Raw genomic sequence first — 18,829 nt, 5'->3', positions numbered from 1 at the left:
TCGCCTCAGTGGCGCTATTGATATCGAGTGTTCTGTGAGGCAAGGCTGTCCGATGTCGATGGCTCTCTTTGCCATCGCCATAGAACCTCTGCTCGCTACGCTAACTGCACATTTGCAGGGATTGGAAATCAATAGCCAGAAGATTGTGTGCCGTGCGTACGCAGATGATGTCGGCTTTCTTGTCGTGAACGCGCAAGAAGTGCGGTCCTCACTTCAAATACTTCAACGATATGAGGCGGTATCTGGGGCGAAGGTGAACTGGCAAAAATCCGGACTCATGAATGTCGGACGGGGAATAAATCTACCCAATCATACCCGATTACGAGAAATTACCAGTATAAAGTGCTTAGGACTTGAGTTTCGGCGGAAGATACAGAATACCATTGCTGTTAATTATAGAGCTTTACTTCATAAAGTTAGGGCATGTGTACAACTGCATAGCATGAGGAAACTGAATGCTCTCCAAAAAATTGAACTGGTCAACACTTTAATCCTCTCGAAGATTAACTATGTAGCCAAAGTGTTGCCTCTTCCCAGTGGCATTGCACATAGAATGCTGTCTGCCCTGGGCCATTTTGTGACCAGAGGCAATATCTTCAAAGTTAAATATGTTACGTTGACGCTCCCTCCTCGGAAGGGCGGATTGAACCTCACAGATGTCTATAAAAAGGCACAGGCGCTCTATCTAAGCAGTATGTATAAGCTATGGACAAAATCTCCACACTGTCTCACTGCTCACCTTCTCAACGAAATCTCCCCAGCGAACCTCAACCCCCCGATTGATGTACATCATATTCCACACGACCTTTATCATTTAAAATACTTCCTGCTTGAATATAGCTATGCTCGAACAAGAATTCCGGCGAAGGAAATAACGGTGGTGAAGCAACTTTATAAGACTTTGATCGAGTCCACCTCCAGGAATAACATCGAAGACAAATATACAGCTCACAATTGGCGGGTGATTTGGGATAATATTCATTCACGCCATTTACCGTCTCACGTGCGAGCGTCTTGGTATCTCACGGTGAATCGCAAAATAGCTACCAATGCCAGACTCCATTCCATTCATCTGGCCGATTCACCCTTATGCAACACTTGCCAGGTACAAGATAGCGAGGAACACCGATTTGTCTGCGAAAAAGTGCGAGATGTTTGGGCGGTCATACGACAGTTGTTGGCGAGCATCACTAGAACATGCCCTGCGACCATAACGCCAGCTGACTTCCTCACTCCGGAGGTAGTGCCTTACCCGCAGACCAAAAGAAATTCAGTAAACTGGCTTAAAGGCCACACAGTTTACTATCTTTTCAATGTGAACGAAACGAGTAAAGAAGACTTTCTCCTGTATTTAATGATACAGCACCACCGACTACAGAAGACTAAAAACTATAAAGCTCATTTTGCAAACTTTTTAAGTCACACGATCATTTCACAGCCAATATAGGATGGAGTGCTTAAAGCCATTTCCTCCGACATGGTGGATTCCACTCTTCCTTCGGACGCCCGAAGTGAAGACCAAAGAAGTAAGTGCGGGACAGACTAATTTACGAGTGCGTCACTTGGATCATTCGTCACGTTCAGAAATTAACAGAATGTTTGTAGTAGCGCGTTCCGTATCATTGGCGGATGCCCTGCACAGAACTGCGTTTCCTAGTTTCTTAATTGTAACAGTCGATCCGATGGAGAGAAACAACGATAGCAGACTTTTAATTTATATTTTTCACTCAATACTAACTCTGATTTGTGGGGTGAGACGCACTCATGCGGTGCAAAGTGCACGGATTCCCGGCTCTCCTGAATACATATGAAAATGGAAAAATTCATTTACACTGCAAATGGATGCAACATTTCGTCTCCGGACTAATTTCTGTTTTTATGTTACTGGCGGCGGAGTCAAGCCGCAGCATTTCTTCAGTGCGCCGATGAGGTTGGGTGCCGTGGTGACAGTTACGGTGGGAGACAAGATGGCCAGGCCTCAGATTGCATGACCCCTGCCCTCCTTGCCTCTCCCTGCCTGATACCACTTACAGCACAAAATAAAAAAAAAAAAAAAAAAAAAAAAAGTGGCAGAAAAAAAAATGGATAAGGCGTCGGACTTGGGATCCGGAAAAAAAAAAAAAAATAAAAAAATAAAATGGATAAGACAAATAAAAAAAAAAAAAAAAAAATGGATAAGGCATCGGTCTCCTAAACCGGGGATTGTGGGTTCGAGTCCCACCAGAGGTACACGTTTTACTCACTGGGGCAAAATCAGTCTCACCACATACAGGTGTAATAGTTGAGAAAGTTGGTGTTTGTGAGTGCTTACAGGTATCACAGGTATGACGACGATATGAAAATACACACTTACTGACAACCTGAAACGAAACGATGGCCATTATCAATCGACCTGTTAGCTGCGGAAGTGTTTCAAAGCGTGATGGCGCTGTGAAAGGAAACGCTATTTTAAAATTACTTGTTGGTAAACGGTATGACCCATATGAATAGTCACTTACCTGTCTTGTGTGCAGGACTTACAGTTCAGAAAGGGAATAGCCTAAGACGGCAGGTATAAGAATTGCCAGCGGAAAGTAGGTGGCTGGACTTCAATATGTCTGAGTATGTACAGGCACACAGGAAAGGCTCATGCGACGTCCCGACTCTCTGCAGACGTAGAGTAGCGCATCAGGAAGGGTACACTTGGCAAGTGTTGATTTGAGCGAGCACACCGCCAGCTTAAAGCCAGTCAGCCTCTGTGGCCTAATGGATAAGGCATCGGTCTCCTAAACCGGGGATTGTGGGTTCGAGTCCCACCAGAGGTACACGTTTTACTCACTGGGGCAAAATCAGTCTCACCACATACAGGTGTAATAGTTGAGAAAGTTGGTGTTTGTGAGTGCTTACAGGTATCACAGGTATGACGACGATATGAAAATACACACTTACTGACAACCTGAAACGAAACGATGGCCATTATCAATCGACCTGTTAGCTGCGGAAGTGTTTCAAAGCGTGATGGCGCTGTGAAAGGAAACGCTATTTTAAAATTACTTGTTGGTAAACGGTATGACCCATATGAATAGTCACTTACCTGTCTTGTGTGCAGGACTTACAGTTCAGAAAGGGAATAGCCTAAGACGGCAGGTATAAGAATTGCCAGCGGAAAGTAGGTGGCTGGACTTCAATATGTCTGAGTATGTACAGGCACACAGGAAAGGCTCATGCGACGTCCCGACTCTCTGCAGACGTAGAGTAGCGCATCAGGAAGGGTACACTTGGCAAGTGTTGATTTGAGCGAGCACACCGCCAGCTTAAAGCCAGTCAGCCTCTGTGGCCTAATGGATAAGGCATCGGTCTCCTAAACCGGGGATTGTGGGTTCGAGTCCCACCAGAGGTACACGTTTTACTCACTGGGGCAAAATCAGTCTCACCACATACAGGTGTAATAGTTGAGAAAGTTGGTGTTTGTGAGTGCTTACAGGTATCACAGGTATGACGACGATATGAAAATACACACTTACTGACAACCTGAAACGAAACGATGGCCATTATCAATCGACCTGTTAGCTGCGGAAGTGTTTCAAAGCGTGATGGCGCTGTGAAAGGAAACGCTATTTTAAAATTACTTGTTGGTAAACGGTATGACCCATATGAATAGTCACTTACCTGTCTTGTGTGCAGGACTTACAGTTCAGAAAGGGAATAGCCTAAGACGGCAGGTATAAGAATTGCCAGCGGAAAGTAGGTGGCTGGACTTCAATATGTCTGAGTATGTACAGGCACACAGGAAAGGCTCATGCGACGTCCCGACTCTCTGCAGACGTAGAGTAGCGCATCAGGAAGGGTACACTTGGCAAGTGTTGATTTGAGCGATCACACCGCCAGCTTAAAGCCAGTCAGCCTCTGTGGCCTAATGGATAAGGCATCGGTCTCTTAAACCGGGGATTGTGGGTTCGAGTCCCACCAGAGGTACACGTTTTACTCACTGGGGCAAAATCAGTCTCACCACATACAGGTGTAATAGTTGAGAAAGTTGGTGTTTGTGAGTGCTTACAGGTATCACAGGTATGACGACGATATGAAAATACACACTTACTGACAACCTGAAACGAAACGATGGCCATTATCAATCGACCTGTTAGCTGCGGAAGTGTTTCAAAGCGTGATGGCGCTGTGAAAGGAAACGCTATTTTAAAATTACTTGTTGGTAAACGGTATGACCCATATGAATAGTCACTTACCTGTCTTGTGTGCAGGACTTACAGTTCAGAAAGGGAATAGCCTAAGACGGCAGGTATAAGAATTGCCAGCGGAAAGTAGGTGGCTGGACTTCAATATGTCTGAGTATGTACAGGCACACAGGAAAGGCTCATGCGACGTCCCGACTCTCTGCAGACGTAGAGTAGTGCATCAGGAAGGGTACACTTGGCAAGTGTTGATTTGAGCGAGCACACCGCCAGCTTAAAGCCAGTCAGCCTCTGTGGCCTAATGGCCAGTCTGCCTGCAGCGGCCGTGGCGTGCGGTTGTCTGTGCTTCGCGCTGCGGCTGGCTTGTTTACTTCTGCGGGGTAAGTCGCTCGCTAGCAGCGGTTATTCTTGCGTTTGTGGAATGACGTTGATAATTCAGTGATGTCACATACTATGAGGAAAGACACCTTGAAGTTAACGTTCGATAACACGTTTGCCCGACCAACATCCTTCGAAATCGAGGATTTCCTCGAAGAAGTGATGAAAATTGGCCTCGATGAGATTATCGGTATACATTTGTCGATTCTGTCTAGTATCGTTTATATCAAGATGAGAGATGCCGAGTTTTGTGACAAACTAGTTGACTCCTTTAGTTCTGGTTTGAAGTTTAAGCATAGTGATGGCAATGTGGGTGTGGTAACTGTTTCTCACGCCGGGCTTGGACTTCGAACAATTCGCATTTTTGAACTACCGTTTGAGGTCCCAGCAGAACAGATAAACGTTGCGATATCGCCGTATGGCAAAGTTTTGAGCAACTTTGCAGAACGTTGGTCTCCGGCGCATAAGTATCCGGTACTGAATGGCGTCAGGCAGCTTAAAGTTGACTTGCAACGACATATTCCGTCGTACGTCACGGTTTGTGGGTACCGTGCCGTCGTAATGTATGATAGCCAACCTAGAACATGTGCCAGATGTAACTCGACGGGACATGTTCGTGCGGAATGTTTACAGCGTCGTGTAGTACAACTGCCAACCGGAGAGAGTGTTAGCCCTCCCGCGATGTCAACATTACAGCCATCGTACGTGTCGGTTGCCCGCGGTGAGCCGTCAATACAACCGATTAGCGATAAACCTGCCGGACCCAGTTCCGTCGTTAATGTGACGTCTCCGGACACGCCAGTCGCGTCCGAGATGGCTGCATCTGAAACACATGAAACTAACAGGACCAGTGAGATGGCGGTGGACCAGCCCTCACGGGGTGCCGAGTTGGTGGAGGTGTCCATGGCTCCTGCTCCCATGTCTGAACGAGTCGCTGAAACGATGCCCAACTCCGACACAGTAATACGTGGTAATCGATCTCCGAAGAAAAATAAAAAGCGGAGGATGGCTCACCAAGGTGCGGAAGATACAGCACCGAGCTTGCGGGGAAAGGCTAAATTAATCGGTCAGAATTTAAAAGAAGGGCCCGCAGACGCTGCCGCCTCGCCTTCGCGCTCGCGGGACACAACACGATCAGACGACACCATGTCGGAGACTCCCACGATGTACGACAGCGGACCAGATGAGACGCCAACTCAGCAAACTGAGCCACAGAATACGAATCCACCAGTTTCTGAGCCAGTAGGCACCCTTTGCTCTCCCAATTGGGCGGACGAGTTTGAAACGAACGAAGCTGATGTAGAGATGCAGGAGGATTCCACACCCTCGACCGGCTCCTTGCCCCCCGTATCAGCGGTTGATGGACACAACGTCCACGTGGCCATGGCTACTCAAACGACCGACACGGTCAGCGCCTCCAATTGAAGGCTGTATGACGCACCCTATCGTTTGCTCCTTTCGTACCAAACATCTATGACCACCTTGCAGGCCTACAAGATCCTGACTCTCAATATCAATAAGATACGCAGTGATTTGAATCTGAAGAACTTACAAGACTTGTTATACGCAGCCGACATCGATATAGCCATGCTTCAGGAAGTGAGTGAGATCAGGTTAGACCACATAGCAGGGTATAACGCTTTCGTGAACCCTGGCAACGGTTTCGAACTTGGAACAGCATTACTGTTAAAAGAAGGGATCATTGCAAATTGTGAGGCCAAACTGGTGACCGGCAGAGGGATAGCAGTCACTGTCAATAACATCAGACTGATTAATATTTACGCACCTTCTGGGTCCAGTAATAGGCAACACCGTGCAGAATTTTTTCGCCACGAGATCCTTCCGCTCTTCGGGACCAACTACAGTGATGTCATTTTTGGCGGCGATTTCAATTGTGTGCTTCGTCAAATCGATCAAACTCCTCACTTTAATCGGTGTGTCGAATTAGAACAGATAATTCAAGAACTCCGCTTCACTGACACTTGGACGCACATGCACGGAGTGGAAGTGGGTTTTACGCATGTTACCAATCATTCGGCAAGTAGGTTAGATAGAATTTACATATCGCGTAATTTAACGCAACACCTGCTACACACCGAAATATGGCCAACTGTATTTTCCGACCATGCTGCCTATATCTGCACCGTCAACATGCAAAAACAGGAAACATACCGGGGTCGAGGGTTATGGAAGTTCAACATCGCACATTTGCATGATCCTGCATGTCGAGAAGCCTTCCTGTCCACCTGGACGGCATGTGAACGCAAATTCAGATCCTACAACTCCGCGATCGAGTGGTGGCTCAAATGCGCCAAACCACAAATTAGGAAAACTTTAATGTTTTACTCCCGTCAGAAAAGTCTGTGGCACAAACGGACCATGGAATTTTACTTTCAGTGTCTTCGGGAGTTGTATAAATGTGACGCGACCGTTATCGGCAATTTTGCAAAGATCAAAAGAATTCAGGCGAAACTTTTAACGCTGCAACGGAAACAGTTGGAAGGTTTTCAAATTCGGGCGCGAGTTCCTAAGACGGTGCAAGAAGAAGAGGCTGCCATGTATCACATGTTACGTGAAAGTCGAAGAGGCAATCGGAAAATCATTACACACATCCGAACCAGCACCAGGGCAATAGTTACTAAACAAAGTGACATTATGCGTGCGATTGAAGAGTACTATCGAGACCTGATGTCCAATAAAATGACAGATGATACCGTGTTTGCGGAGTTTGCGACAAATTTCTCACGGAAACTCAGCCCTACAGAGGCGACTCAGCTGATGACAGAGGTGACAGAAGACGAATTAACAGACGTTATCCTAAGGAGTCCGAAGAATAAATCTCCTGGTTGCGATGGAATACCTGCAGAGGTATATCAAACTTTCTGGCCGCAGATGAAATCGAAACTCCTTGCAATATGTAAAGAACTAATGAACCCACAAAACGTTATTCCGCAGGAATTTCGACAAGGAATTGTTGTCTTACTGCCCAAGACCCCGTGCAGTAATGACCTCACTAACCTGCGACCTCTCACGTTATTAAATAGTGATTATAAACTATTCGCCCGTGTTCTGAGCCAACGGCTCAAAACTGTCATGACCACAATCACAGGACAGTATCAAACGAGTGTCGGTAGAGATAGATCTATTTACCACACGCTCACGGATTACAGAGATGTCATTGCCGTAGCGGAGGCTTGCAAGTTAAAATGCGCCCTCGTCATGATAGACTTTGCAAAAGCTTTCGACAGGGTGAGCCATCGGTTCCTTTTCCGCGTCATGCAGGAATTGGGGTTTCCGCACCAGTTCACCCAAGTACTCGACAATCTGATCCGCAATAGTACGTCGCGAATTCAAATTAATGGTCGCCTCAGTGGCGCTATTGATATCGAGTGTTCTGTGAGGCAAGGCTGTCCGATGTCGATGGCTCTCTTTGCCATCGCCATAGAACCTCTGCTCGCTACGCTAACTGCACATTTGCAGGGATTGGAAATCAATAGCCAGAAGATTGTGTGCCGTGCGTACGCAGATGATGTCGGCTTTCTTGTCGTGAACGCGCAAGAAGTGCGGTCCTCACTTCAAATACTTCAACGATATGAGGCGGTATCTGGGGCGAAGGTGAACTGGCAAAAATCCGGACTCATGAATGTCGGACGGGGAATAAATCTACCCAATCATACCCGATTACGAGAAATTACCAGTATAAAGTGCTTAGGACTTGAGTTTCGGCGGAAGATACAGAATACCATTGCTGTTAATTATAGAGCTTTACTTCATAAAGTTAGGGCATGTGTACAACTGCATAGCATGAGGAAACTGAATGCTCTCCAAAAAATTGAACTGGTCAACACTTTAATCCTCTCGAAGATTAACTATGTAGCCAAAGTGTTGCCTCTTCCCAGTGGCATTGCACATAGAATGCTGTCTGCCCTGGGCCATTTTGTGACCAGAGGCAATATCTTCAAAGTTAAATATGTTACGTTGACGCTCCCTCCTCGGAAGGGCGGATTGAACCTCACAGATGTCTATAAAAAGGCACAGGCGCTCTATCTAAGCAGTATGTATAAGCTATGGACAAAATCTCCACACTGTCTCACTGCTCACCTTCTCAACGAAATCTCCCCAGCGAACCTCAACCCCCCGATTGATGTACATCATATTCCACACGACCTTTATCATTTAAAATACTTCCTGCTTGAATATAGCTATGCTCGAACAAGAATTCCGGCGAAGGAAATAACGGTGGTGAAGCAACTTTATAAGACTTTGATCGAGTCCACCTCCAGGAATAACATCGAAGACAAATATACAGCTCACAATTGGCGGGTGATTTGGGATAATATTCATTCACGCCATTTACCGTCTCACGTGCGAGCGTCTTGGTATCTCACGGTGAATCGCAAAATAGCTACCAATGCCAGACTCCATTCCATTCATCTGGCCGATTCACCCTTATGCAACACTTGCCAGGTACAAGATAGCGAGGAACACCGATTTGTCTGCGAAAAAGTGCGAGATGTTTGGGCGGTCATACGACAGTTGTTGGCGAGCATCACTAGAACATGCCCTGCGACCATAACGCCAGCTGACTTCCTCACTCCGGAGGTAGTGCCTTACCCGCAGACCAAAAGAAATTCAGTAAACTGGCTTAAAGGCCACACAGTTTACTATCTTTTCAATGTGAACGAAACGAGTAAAGAAGACTTTCTCCTGTATTTAATGATACAGCACCACCGACTACAGAAGACTAAAAACTATAAAGCTCATTTTGCAAACTTTTTAAGTCACACGATCATTTCACAGCCAATATAGGATGGAGTGCTTAAAGCCATTTCCTCCGACATGGTGGATTCCACTCTTCCTTCGGACGCCCGAAGTGAAGACCAAAGAAGTAAGTGCGGGACAGACTAATTTACGAGTGCGTCACTTGGATCATTCGTCACGTTCAGAAATTAACAGAATGTTTGTAGTAGCGCGTTCCGTATCATTGGCGGATGCCCTGCACAGAACTGCGTTTCCTAGTTTCTTAATTGTAACAGTCGATCCGATGGAGAGAAACAACGATAGCAGACTTTTAATTTATATTTTTCACTCAATACTAACTCTGATTTGTGGGGTGAGACGCACTCATGCGGTGCAAAGTGCACGGATTCCCGGCTCTCCTGAATACATATGAAAATGGAAAAATTCATTTACACTGCAAATGGATGCAACATTTCGTCTCCGGACTAATTTCTGTTTTTATGTTACTGGCGGCGGAGTCAAGCCGCAGCATTTCTTCAGTGCGCCGATGAGGTTGGGTGCCGTGGTGACAGTTACGGTGGGAGACAAGATGGCCAGGCCTCAGATTGCATGACCCCTGCCCTCCTTGCCTCTCCCTGCCTGATACCACTTACAGCACAAAATAAAAAAAAAAAAAAAAAAAAAAAAAAAGTGGGAGAAAAAAAAATGGATAAGGCGTCGGACTTGGGATCCGGAAAAAAAAAAAAAAAAAAAAAATAAAAAAATAAAATGGATAAGACAAATAAAAAAAAAAAATGGATAAGGCATCGGTCTCCTAAACCGGGGATTGTGGGTTCGAGTCCCACCAGAGGTACACGTTTTACTCACTGGGGCAAAATCAGTCTCACCACATACAGGTGTAATAGTTGAGAAAGTTGGTGTTTGTGAGTGCTTACAGGTATCACAGGTATGACGACGATATGAAAATACACACTTACTGACAACCTGAAACGAAACGATGGCCATTATCAATCGACCTGTTAGCTGCGGAAGTGTTTCAAAGCGTGATGGCGCTGTGAAAGGAAACGCTATTTTAAAATTACTTGTTGGTAAACGGTATGACCCATATGAATAGTCACTTACCTGTCTTGTGTGCAGGACTTACAGTTCAGAAAGGGAATAGCCTAAGACGGCAGGTATAAGAATTGCCAGCGGAAAGTAGGTGGCTGGACTTCAATATGTCTGAGTATGTACAGGCACACAGGAAAGGCTCATGCGACGTCCCGACTCTCTGCAGACGTAGAGTAGCGCATCAGGAAGGGTACACTTGGCAAGTGTTGATTTGAGCGAGCACACCGCCAGCTTAAAGCCAGTCAGCCTCTGTGGCCTAATGGATAAGGCATCGGTCTCCTAAACCGGGGATTGTGGGTTCGAGTCCCACCAGAGGTACACGTTTTACTCACTGGGGCAAAATCAGTCTCACCACATACAGGTGTAATAGTTGAGAAAGTTGGTGTTTGTGAGTGCTTACAGGTATCACAGGTATGACGACGATATGAAAATACACACTTACTGACAACCTGAAACGAAACGATGGCCATTATCAATCGACCTGTTAGCTGCGGAAGTGTTTCAAAGCGTGATGGCGCTGTGAAAGGAAACGCTATTTTAAAATTACTTGTTGGTAAACGGTATGACCCATATGAATAGTCACTTACCTGTCTTGTGTGCAGGACTTACAGTTCAGAAAGGGAATAGCCTAAGACGGCAGGTATAAGAATTGCCAGCGGAAAGTAGGTGGCTGGACTTCAATATGTCTGAGTATGTACAGGCACACAGGAAAGGCTCATGCGACGTCCCGACTCTCTGCAGACGTAGAGTAGCGCATCAGGAAGGGTACACTTGGCAAGTGTTGATTTGAGCGAGCACACCGCCAGCTTAAAGCCAGTCAGCCTCTGTGGCCTAATGGATAAGGCATCGGTCTCCTAAACCGGGGATTGTGGGTTCGAGTCCCACCAGAGGTACACGTTTTACTCACTGGGGCAAAATCAGTCTCACCACATACAGGTGTAATAGTTGAGAAAGTTGGTGTTTGTGAGTGCTTACAGGTATCACAGGTATGACGACGATATGAAAATACACACTTACTGACAACCTGAAACGAAACGATGGCCATTATCAATCGACCTGTTAGCTGCGGAAGTGTTTCAAAGCGTGATGGCGCTGTGAAAGGAAACGCTATTTTAAAATTACTTGTTGGTAAACGGTATGACCCATATGAATAGTCACTTACCTGTCTTGTGTGCAGGACTTACAGTTCAGAAAGGGAATAGCCTAAGACGGCAGGTATAAGAATTGCCAGCGGAAAATAGGTGGCTGGACTTCAATATGTCTGAGTATGTACAGGCACACAGGAAAGGCTCATGCGACGTCCCGACTCTCTGCAGACGTAGAGTAGCGCATCAGGAAGGGTACACTTGGCAAGTGTTGATTTGAGCGAGCACACCGCCAGCTTAGAGCCAGTCAGCCTCTGTGGCCTAATGGATAAGGCATCGGTCTCCTAAACCGGGGATTGTGGGTTCGAGTCCCACCAGAGGTACACGTTTTACTCACTGGGGCAAAATCAGTCTCACCACATACAGGTGTAATAGTTGAGAAAGTTGGTGTTTGTGAGTGCTTACAGGTATCACAGGTATGACGACGATATGAAAATACACACTTACTGACAACCTGAAACGAAACGATGGCCATTATCAATCGACCTGTTAGCTGCGGAAGTGTTTCAAAGCGTGATGGCGCTGTGAAAGGAAACGCTATTTTAAAATTACTTGTTGGTAAACGGTATGACCCATATGAATAGTCACTTACCTGTCTTGTGTGCAGGACTTACAGTTCAGAAAGGGAATAGCCTAAGACGGCAGGTATAAGAATTGCCAGCGGAAAGTAGGTGGCTGGACTTCAATATGTCTGAGTATGTACAGGCACACAGGAAAGGCTCATGCGACGTCCCGACTCTCTGCAGACGTAGAGTAGCGCATCAGGAAGGGTACACTTGGCAAGTGTTGATTTGAGCGAGCACACCGCCAGCTTAAAGCCAGTCAGCCTCTGTGGCCTAATGGATAAGGCATCGGTCTCCTAAACCGGGGATTGTGGGTTCGAGTCCCACCAGAGGTACACGTTTTACTCACTGGGGCAAAATCAGTCTCACCACATACAGGTGTAATAGTTGAGAAAGTTGGTGTTTGTGAGTGCTTACAGGTATCACAGGTATGACGACGATATGAAAATACACACTTACTGACAACCTGAAACGAAACGATGGCCATTATCAATCGACCTGTTAGCTGCGGAAGTGTTTCAAAGCGTGATGGCGCTGTGAAAGGAAACGCTATTTTAAAATTACTTGTTGGTAAACGGTATGACCCATATGAATAGTCACTTACCTGTCTTGTGTGCAGGACTTACAGTTCAGAAAGGGAATAGCCTAAGACGGCAGGTATAAGAATTGCCAGCGGAAAGTAGGTGGCTGGACTTCAATATGTCTGAGTATGTACAGGCACACAGGAAAGGCTCATGCGACGTCCCGACTCTCTGCAGACGTAGAGTAGCGCATCAGGAAGGGTACACTTGGCAAGTGTTGATTTGAGCGAGCACACCGCCAGCTTAAAGCCAGTCAGCCTCTGTGGCCTAATGGATAAGGCATCGGTCTCCTAAACCGGGGATTGTGGGTTCGAGTCCCACCAGAGGTACACGTTTTACTCACTGGGGCAAAATCAGTCTCACCACATACAGGTGTAATAGTTGAGAAAGTTGGTGTTTGTGAGTGCTTACAGGTATCACAGGTATGACGACGATATGAAAATACACACTTACTGACAACCTGAAACGAAACGATGGCCATTATCAATCGACCTGTTAGCTGCGGAAGTGTTTCAAAGCGTGATGGCGCTGTGAAAGGAAACGCTATTTTAAAATTACTTGTTGGTAAACGGTATGACCCATATGAATAGTCACTTACCTGTCTTGTGTGCAGGACTTACAGTTCAGAAAGGGAATAGCCTAAGACGGCAGGTATAAGAATTGCCAGCGGAAAGTAGGTGGCTGGACTTCAATATGTCTGAGTATGTACAGGCACACAGGAAAGGCTCATGCGACGTCCCGACTCTCTGCAGACGTAGAGTAGCGCATCAGGAAGGGTACACTTGGCAAGTGTTGATTTGAGCGAGCACACCGCCAGCTTAAAGCCAGTCAGCCTCTGTGGCCTAATGGATAAGGCATCGGTCTCCTAAACCGGGGATTGTGGGTTCGAGTCCCACCAGAGGTTCACGTTTTACTCACTGGGGCAAAATCAGTCTCACCACATACAGGTGTAATAGTTGAGAAAGTTGGTGTTTGTGAGTGCTTACAGGTATCACAGGTATGACGACGATATGAAAATACACACTTACTGACAACCTGAAACGAAACGATGGCCATTATCAATCGACCTGTTAGCTGCGGAAGTGTTTCAAAGCGTGATGGCGCTGTGAAAGGAAACGCTATTTTAAAATTACTTGTTGGTAAACGGTATGACCCATATGAATAGTCACTTACCTGTCTTGTGTGCAGGACTTACAGTTCAGAAAGGGAATAGCCTAAGACGGCAGGTATAAGAATTGCCAGCGGAAAGTAGGTGGCTGGACTTCAATATGTCTGAGTATGTACAGGCACACAGGAAAGGCTCATGCGACGTCCCGACTCTCTGCAGACGTAGAGTAGCGCATCAGGAAGGGTACACTTGGCAAGTGTTGATTTGAGCGAGCACACCGCCAGCTTAAAGCCAGTCAGCCTCTGTGGCCTAATGGATAAGGCATCGGTCTCCTAAACCGGGGATTGTGGGTTCGAGTCCCACCAGAGGTACACGTTTTACTCACTGGGGCAAAATCAGTCTCACCACATACAGGTGTAATAGTTGAGAAAGTTGGTGTTTGTGAGTGCTTACAGGTATCACAGGTATGACGACGATATGAAAATACACACTTACTGACAACCTGAAACGAAACGATGGCCATTATCAATCGACCTGTTAGCTGCGGAAGTGTTTCAAAGCGTGATGGCGCTGTGAAAGGAAACGCTATTTTAAAATTACTTGTTGGTAAACGGTATGACCCATATGAATAGTCACTTACCTGTCTTGTGTGCAGGACTTACAGTTCAGAAAGGGAATAGCCTAAGACGGCAGGTATAAGAATTGCCAGCGGAAAGTAGGTGGCTGGACTTCAATATGTCTGAGTATGTACAGGCACACAGGAAAGGCTCATGCGACGTCCCGACTCTCTGCAGACGTAGAGTAGCGCATCAGGAAGAGTACACTTGGCAAGTGTTGATTTGAGCGAGCACACCGCCAGCTTAAAGCCAGTCAGCCTCTGTGGCGTAATGGATAAGGCATCGGTCTCCTAAACCAGGGATTGTGGGTTCGAGTCCCACCAGAGGTACACGTTTTACTCACTGGGGCAAAATCAGTCTCACCACATACAGGTGTAATAGTTGAGAAAGTTGGTGTTTGTGAGTGCTTACAGGTATCACAGGTATGACGACGATATGAAAATACACACTTACTGACAACCTGAAACGAAACGATGGCCATTATCAATCGACCTGTTAGCTGCGGAAGTGTTTCAAAGCGTGATGGCGCTGTGAAAGGAAACGCTATTTTAAAATTACTTGTTGGTAAACGGTATGACCCATATGAATAGTCACTTACCTGTCTTGTGTGCAGGACTTACAGTTCAGAAAGGGAATAGCCTAAGACGGCAGGTATAAGAATTGCCAGCGGAAAGTAGGTGGCTGGACTTCAATATGTCTGAGTATGTACAGGCACACAGGAAAGGCTCATGCGACGTCCCGACTCTCTGCAGACGTAGAGTAGCGCATCAGGAAGGGTACACTTGGCAAGTGTTGATTTGAGCGAGCACACCGCCAGCTTAAAGCCAGTCAGCCTCTGTGGCCTAATGGATAAGGCATCGGTCTCCTAAACCGGGGATTGTGGGTTCGAGTCCCACCAGAGGTACACGTTTTACTCACTGGGGCAAAATCAGTCTCACCACATACAGGTGTAATAGTTGAGAAAGTTGGTGTTTGTGAGTGCTTACAGGTATCACAGGTATGACGACGATATGAAAATACACACTTACTGACAACCTGAAACGAAACGATGGCCATTATCAATCGACCTGTTAGCTGCGGAAGTGTTTCAAAGCGTGATGGCGCTGTGAAAGGAAACGCTATTTTAAAATTACTTGTTGGTAAACGGTATGACCCATATGAATAGTCACTTACCTGTCTTGTGTGCAGGACTTACAGTTCAGAAAGGGTATAGCCTAAGACGGCAGGTATAAGAATTGCCAGCGGAAAGTAGGTGGCTGGACTTCAATATGTCTGAGTATGTACAGGCACACAGGAAAGGCTCATGCGACGTCCCGACTCTCTGCAGACGTAGAGTAACGCATCAGGAAGGGTACACTTGGCAAGTGTTGATTTGAGCGAGCACACCGCCAACTTAAAGCCAGTCAGCCTCTGTGGCCTAATGGATAAGGCATCGGTCTCCTAAACCGGGGATTGTGGGTTCGAGTCCCACCAGAGGTACACGTTTTACTCACTGGGGCAAAATCAGTCTCACCACATACAGGTGTAATAGTTGAGAAAGTTGGTGTTTGTGAGTGCTTACAGGTATCACAGGTATGACGACGATATGAAAATACACACTTACTGACAACCTGAAACGAAACGATGGCCATTATCAATCGACCTGTTAGCTGCGGAAGTGTTTCAAAGCGTGATGGCGCTGTGAAAGGAAACGCTATTTTAAAATTACTTGTTGGTAAACGGTATGACCCATATGAATAGTCACTTACCTGTCTTGTGTGCAGGACTTACAGTTCAGAAAGGGAATAGCCTAAGACGGCAGGTATAAGAATTGCCAGCGGAAAGTAGGTGGCTGGACTTCAATATGTCTGAGTATGTACAGGCACACAGGAAAGGCTCATGCGACGTCCCGACTCTCTGCAGACGTAGAGTAGCGCATCAGGAAGGGTACACTTGGCAAGTGTTGATTTGAGCGAGCACACCGCCAGCTTAAAGCCAGTCAGCCTCTGTGGCCTAATGGATAAGGCATCGGTCTCCTAAACCGGGGATTGTGGGTTCGAGTCCCACCAGAGGTACACGTTTTACTCACTGGGGCAAAATCAGTCTCACCACATACAGGTGTAATAGTTGAGAAAGTTGGTGTTTGTGAGTGCTTACAGGTATCACAGGTATGACGACGATATGAAAATACACACTTACTGACAACCTGAAACGAAACGATGGCCATTATCAATCGACCTGTTAGCTGCGGAAGTGTTTCAAAGCGTGATGGCGCTGTGAAAGGAAACGCTATTTTAAAATTACTTGTTGGTAAACGGTATGACCCATATGAATAGTCACTTACCTGTCTTGTGTGCAGGACTTACAGTTCAGAAAGGGAATAGCCTAAGACGGCAGGTATAAGAATTGCCAGCGGAAAGTAGGTGGCTGGACTTCAATATGTCTGAGTATGTACAGGCACACAGGAAAGGCTCATGCGACGTCCCGACTCTCTGCAGACGTAGAGTAGCGCATCAGGAAGGGTACACTTGGCAAGTGTTGATTTGAGCGAGCACACCGCCAGCTTAAAGCCAGTCAGCCTCTGTGGCCTAATGGATAAGGCATCGGTCTCCTAAACCGGGGATTGTGGGTTCGAGTCCCACCAGAGGTACACGTTTTACTCACTGGGGCAAAATCAGTCTCACCACATACAGGTGTAATAGTTGAGAAAGTTGGTGTTTGTGAGTGCTTACAGGTATCACAGGTATGACGACGATATGAAAATACACACTTACTGACAACCTGAAACGAAACGATGGCCATTATCAATCGACCTGTTAGCTGCGGAAGTGTTTCAAAGCGTGATGGCGCTGTGAAAGGAAACGCTATTTTAAAATTACTTGTTGGTAAACGGTATGACCCATATGAATAGTCACTTACCTGTCTTGTGTGCAGGACTTACAGTTCAGAAAGGGAATAGCCTAAGACGGCAGGTATAAGAATTGCCAGCGGAAAGTAGGTGGCTGGACTTCAATATGTCTGAGTATGTACAGGCACACAGGAAAGGCTCATGCGACGTCCCGACTCTCTGCAGACGTAGAGTAGCGCATCAGGAAGGGTACACTTGGCAAGTGTTGATTTGAGCGAGCACACCGCCAGCTTAAAGCCAGTCAGCCTCTGTGGCCTAATGGATAAGGCATCGGTCTCCTAAACCGGGGATTGTGGGTTCGAGTCCCACCAGAGGTACACGTTTTACTCACTGGGGCAAAATCAGTCTCACCACATACAGGTGTAATAGTTGAGAAAGTTGGTGTTTGTGAGTGCTTACAGGTATCACAGGTATGACGACGATATGAAAATACACACTTACTGACAACCTGAAACGAAACGATGGCCATTATCAATCGACCTGTTAGCTGCGGAAGTGTTTCAAAGCGTGATGGCGCTGTGAAAGGAAACGCTATTTTAAAATTACTTGTTGGTAAACGGTATGACCCATATGAATAGTCACTTACCTGTCTTGTGTGCAGGACTTACAGTTCAGAAAGGGAATAGCCTAAGACGGCAGGTATAAGAATTGCCAGCGGAAAGTAGGTGGCTGGACTTCAATATGTCTGAGTATGTACAGGCACACAGGAAAGGCTCATGCGACGTCCCGACTCTCTGCAGACGTAGAGTAGCGCATCAGGAAGGGTACACTTGGCAAGTGTTGATTTGAGCGAGCACACCGCCAGCTTAAAGCCAGTCAGCCTCTGTGGCCTAATGGATAAGGCATCGGTCTCCTAAACCGGGGATTGTGGGTTCGAGTCCCACCAGAGGTACACGTTTTACTCACTGGGGCAAAATCAGTCTCACCACATACAGGTGTAATAGTTGAGAAAGTTGGTGTTTGTGAGTGCTTACAGGTATCACAGGTATGACGACGATATGAAAATACACACTTACTGACAACCTGAAACGAAACGATGGCCATTATCAATCGACCTGTTAGCTGCGGAAGTGTTTCAAAGCGTGATGGCGCTGTGAAAGGAAACGCTATTTTAAAATTACTTGTTGGTAAACGGTATGACCCATATGAATAGTCACTTACCTGTCTTGTGTGCAGGACTTACAGTTCAGAAAGGGAATAGCCTAAGACGGCAGGTATAAGAATTGCCAGCGGAAAGTAGGTGGCTGGACTTCAATATGTCTGAGTATGTACAGGCACACAGGAAAGGCTCATGCGACGTCCCGACTCTCTGCAGACGTAGAGTAGCGCATCAGGAAGGGTACACTTGGCAAGTGTTGATTTGAGCGAGCACACCACCAGCTTAAAGCCAGTCAGCCTCTGTGGCCTAATGGATAAGGCATCGGTCTCCTAAACCGGGGATTGTGGGTTCGAGTCCCACCAGAGGTACACGTTTTACTCACTGGGGCAAAATCAGTCTCACCACATACAGGTGTAATAGTTGAGAAAGTTG

The 18,829-nt window shown here is 46.4% G+C and overlaps 17 non-coding genes across 17 annotated transcripts; all 17 read left to right on the top strand.

Annotated features, from left to right (window-relative positions):
- Nucleotides 1–2,731: 2,731 nt before the first annotated feature.
- On the top strand, nucleotides 2,732–2,804 carry Trnar-ccu (transfer RNA arginine (anticodon CCU)). Its single transcript has one exon. It is a non-coding gene; the product is annotated as a tRNA-Arg (tRNA).
- Nucleotides 2,805–3,306: 502 nt separating this feature from the next.
- Nucleotides 3,307–3,379, top strand: Trnar-ccu (transfer RNA arginine (anticodon CCU)). Its single transcript has one exon. It is a non-coding gene; the product is annotated as a tRNA-Arg (tRNA).
- Nucleotides 3,380–3,881: 502 nt separating this feature from the next.
- Trnak-cuu (transfer RNA lysine (anticodon CUU)) lies at nucleotides 3,882–3,954 on the top strand. Its single transcript has one exon. It is a non-coding gene; the product is annotated as a tRNA-Lys (tRNA).
- Nucleotides 3,955–10,642: 6,688 nt separating this feature from the next.
- On the top strand, nucleotides 10,643–10,715 carry Trnar-ccu (transfer RNA arginine (anticodon CCU)). Its single transcript has one exon. It is a non-coding gene; the product is annotated as a tRNA-Arg (tRNA).
- Nucleotides 10,716–11,217: 502 nt separating this feature from the next.
- Trnar-ccu (transfer RNA arginine (anticodon CCU)) lies at nucleotides 11,218–11,290 on the top strand. The gene has a single exon. It is a non-coding gene; the product is annotated as a tRNA-Arg (tRNA).
- Nucleotides 11,291–11,792: 502 nt separating this feature from the next.
- Nucleotides 11,793–11,865, top strand: Trnar-ccu (transfer RNA arginine (anticodon CCU)). The gene has a single exon. It is a non-coding gene; the product is annotated as a tRNA-Arg (tRNA).
- A 502-nt stretch (nucleotides 11,866–12,367) lies between these two features.
- On the top strand, nucleotides 12,368–12,440 carry Trnar-ccu (transfer RNA arginine (anticodon CCU)). The gene has a single exon. It is a non-coding gene; the product is annotated as a tRNA-Arg (tRNA).
- A 502-nt stretch (nucleotides 12,441–12,942) lies between these two features.
- Nucleotides 12,943–13,015, top strand: Trnar-ccu (transfer RNA arginine (anticodon CCU)). The gene has a single exon. It is a non-coding gene; the product is annotated as a tRNA-Arg (tRNA).
- Nucleotides 13,016–13,517: 502 nt separating this feature from the next.
- Nucleotides 13,518–13,590, top strand: Trnar-ccu (transfer RNA arginine (anticodon CCU)). Its single transcript has one exon. It is a non-coding gene; the product is annotated as a tRNA-Arg (tRNA).
- Nucleotides 13,591–14,092: 502 nt separating this feature from the next.
- On the top strand, nucleotides 14,093–14,165 carry Trnar-ccu (transfer RNA arginine (anticodon CCU)). Its single transcript has one exon. It is a non-coding gene; the product is annotated as a tRNA-Arg (tRNA).
- Nucleotides 14,166–15,242: 1,077 nt separating this feature from the next.
- Trnar-ccu (transfer RNA arginine (anticodon CCU)) lies at nucleotides 15,243–15,315 on the top strand. Its single transcript has one exon. It is a non-coding gene; the product is annotated as a tRNA-Arg (tRNA).
- A 502-nt stretch (nucleotides 15,316–15,817) lies between these two features.
- On the top strand, nucleotides 15,818–15,890 carry Trnar-ccu (transfer RNA arginine (anticodon CCU)). Its single transcript has one exon. It is a non-coding gene; the product is annotated as a tRNA-Arg (tRNA).
- A 502-nt stretch (nucleotides 15,891–16,392) lies between these two features.
- Nucleotides 16,393–16,465, top strand: Trnar-ccu (transfer RNA arginine (anticodon CCU)). The gene has a single exon. It is a non-coding gene; the product is annotated as a tRNA-Arg (tRNA).
- Nucleotides 16,466–16,967: 502 nt separating this feature from the next.
- On the top strand, nucleotides 16,968–17,040 carry Trnar-ccu (transfer RNA arginine (anticodon CCU)). Its single transcript has one exon. It is a non-coding gene; the product is annotated as a tRNA-Arg (tRNA).
- A 502-nt stretch (nucleotides 17,041–17,542) lies between these two features.
- Trnar-ccu (transfer RNA arginine (anticodon CCU)) lies at nucleotides 17,543–17,615 on the top strand. Its single transcript has one exon. It is a non-coding gene; the product is annotated as a tRNA-Arg (tRNA).
- Nucleotides 17,616–18,117: 502 nt separating this feature from the next.
- Nucleotides 18,118–18,190, top strand: Trnar-ccu (transfer RNA arginine (anticodon CCU)). Its single transcript has one exon. It is a non-coding gene; the product is annotated as a tRNA-Arg (tRNA).
- A 502-nt stretch (nucleotides 18,191–18,692) lies between these two features.
- On the top strand, nucleotides 18,693–18,765 carry Trnar-ccu (transfer RNA arginine (anticodon CCU)). The gene has a single exon. It is a non-coding gene; the product is annotated as a tRNA-Arg (tRNA).
- The last annotated feature ends 64 nt before the right edge of the window (nucleotides 18,766–18,829 follow it).

The sequence above is a fragment of the Schistocerca serialis genome, chromosome 1, assembly GCF_023864345.2.
Source record: "Schistocerca serialis cubense isolate TAMUIC-IGC-003099 chromosome 1, iqSchSeri2.2, whole genome shotgun sequence".
Classification (NCBI taxonomy): domain Eukaryota; kingdom Metazoa; phylum Arthropoda; class Insecta; order Orthoptera; family Acrididae; genus Schistocerca; species Schistocerca serialis.
The sequence above is the reverse complement of the archived record's forward strand: the minus strand, read 5'-3'. Positions and strand labels throughout refer to the sequence as shown.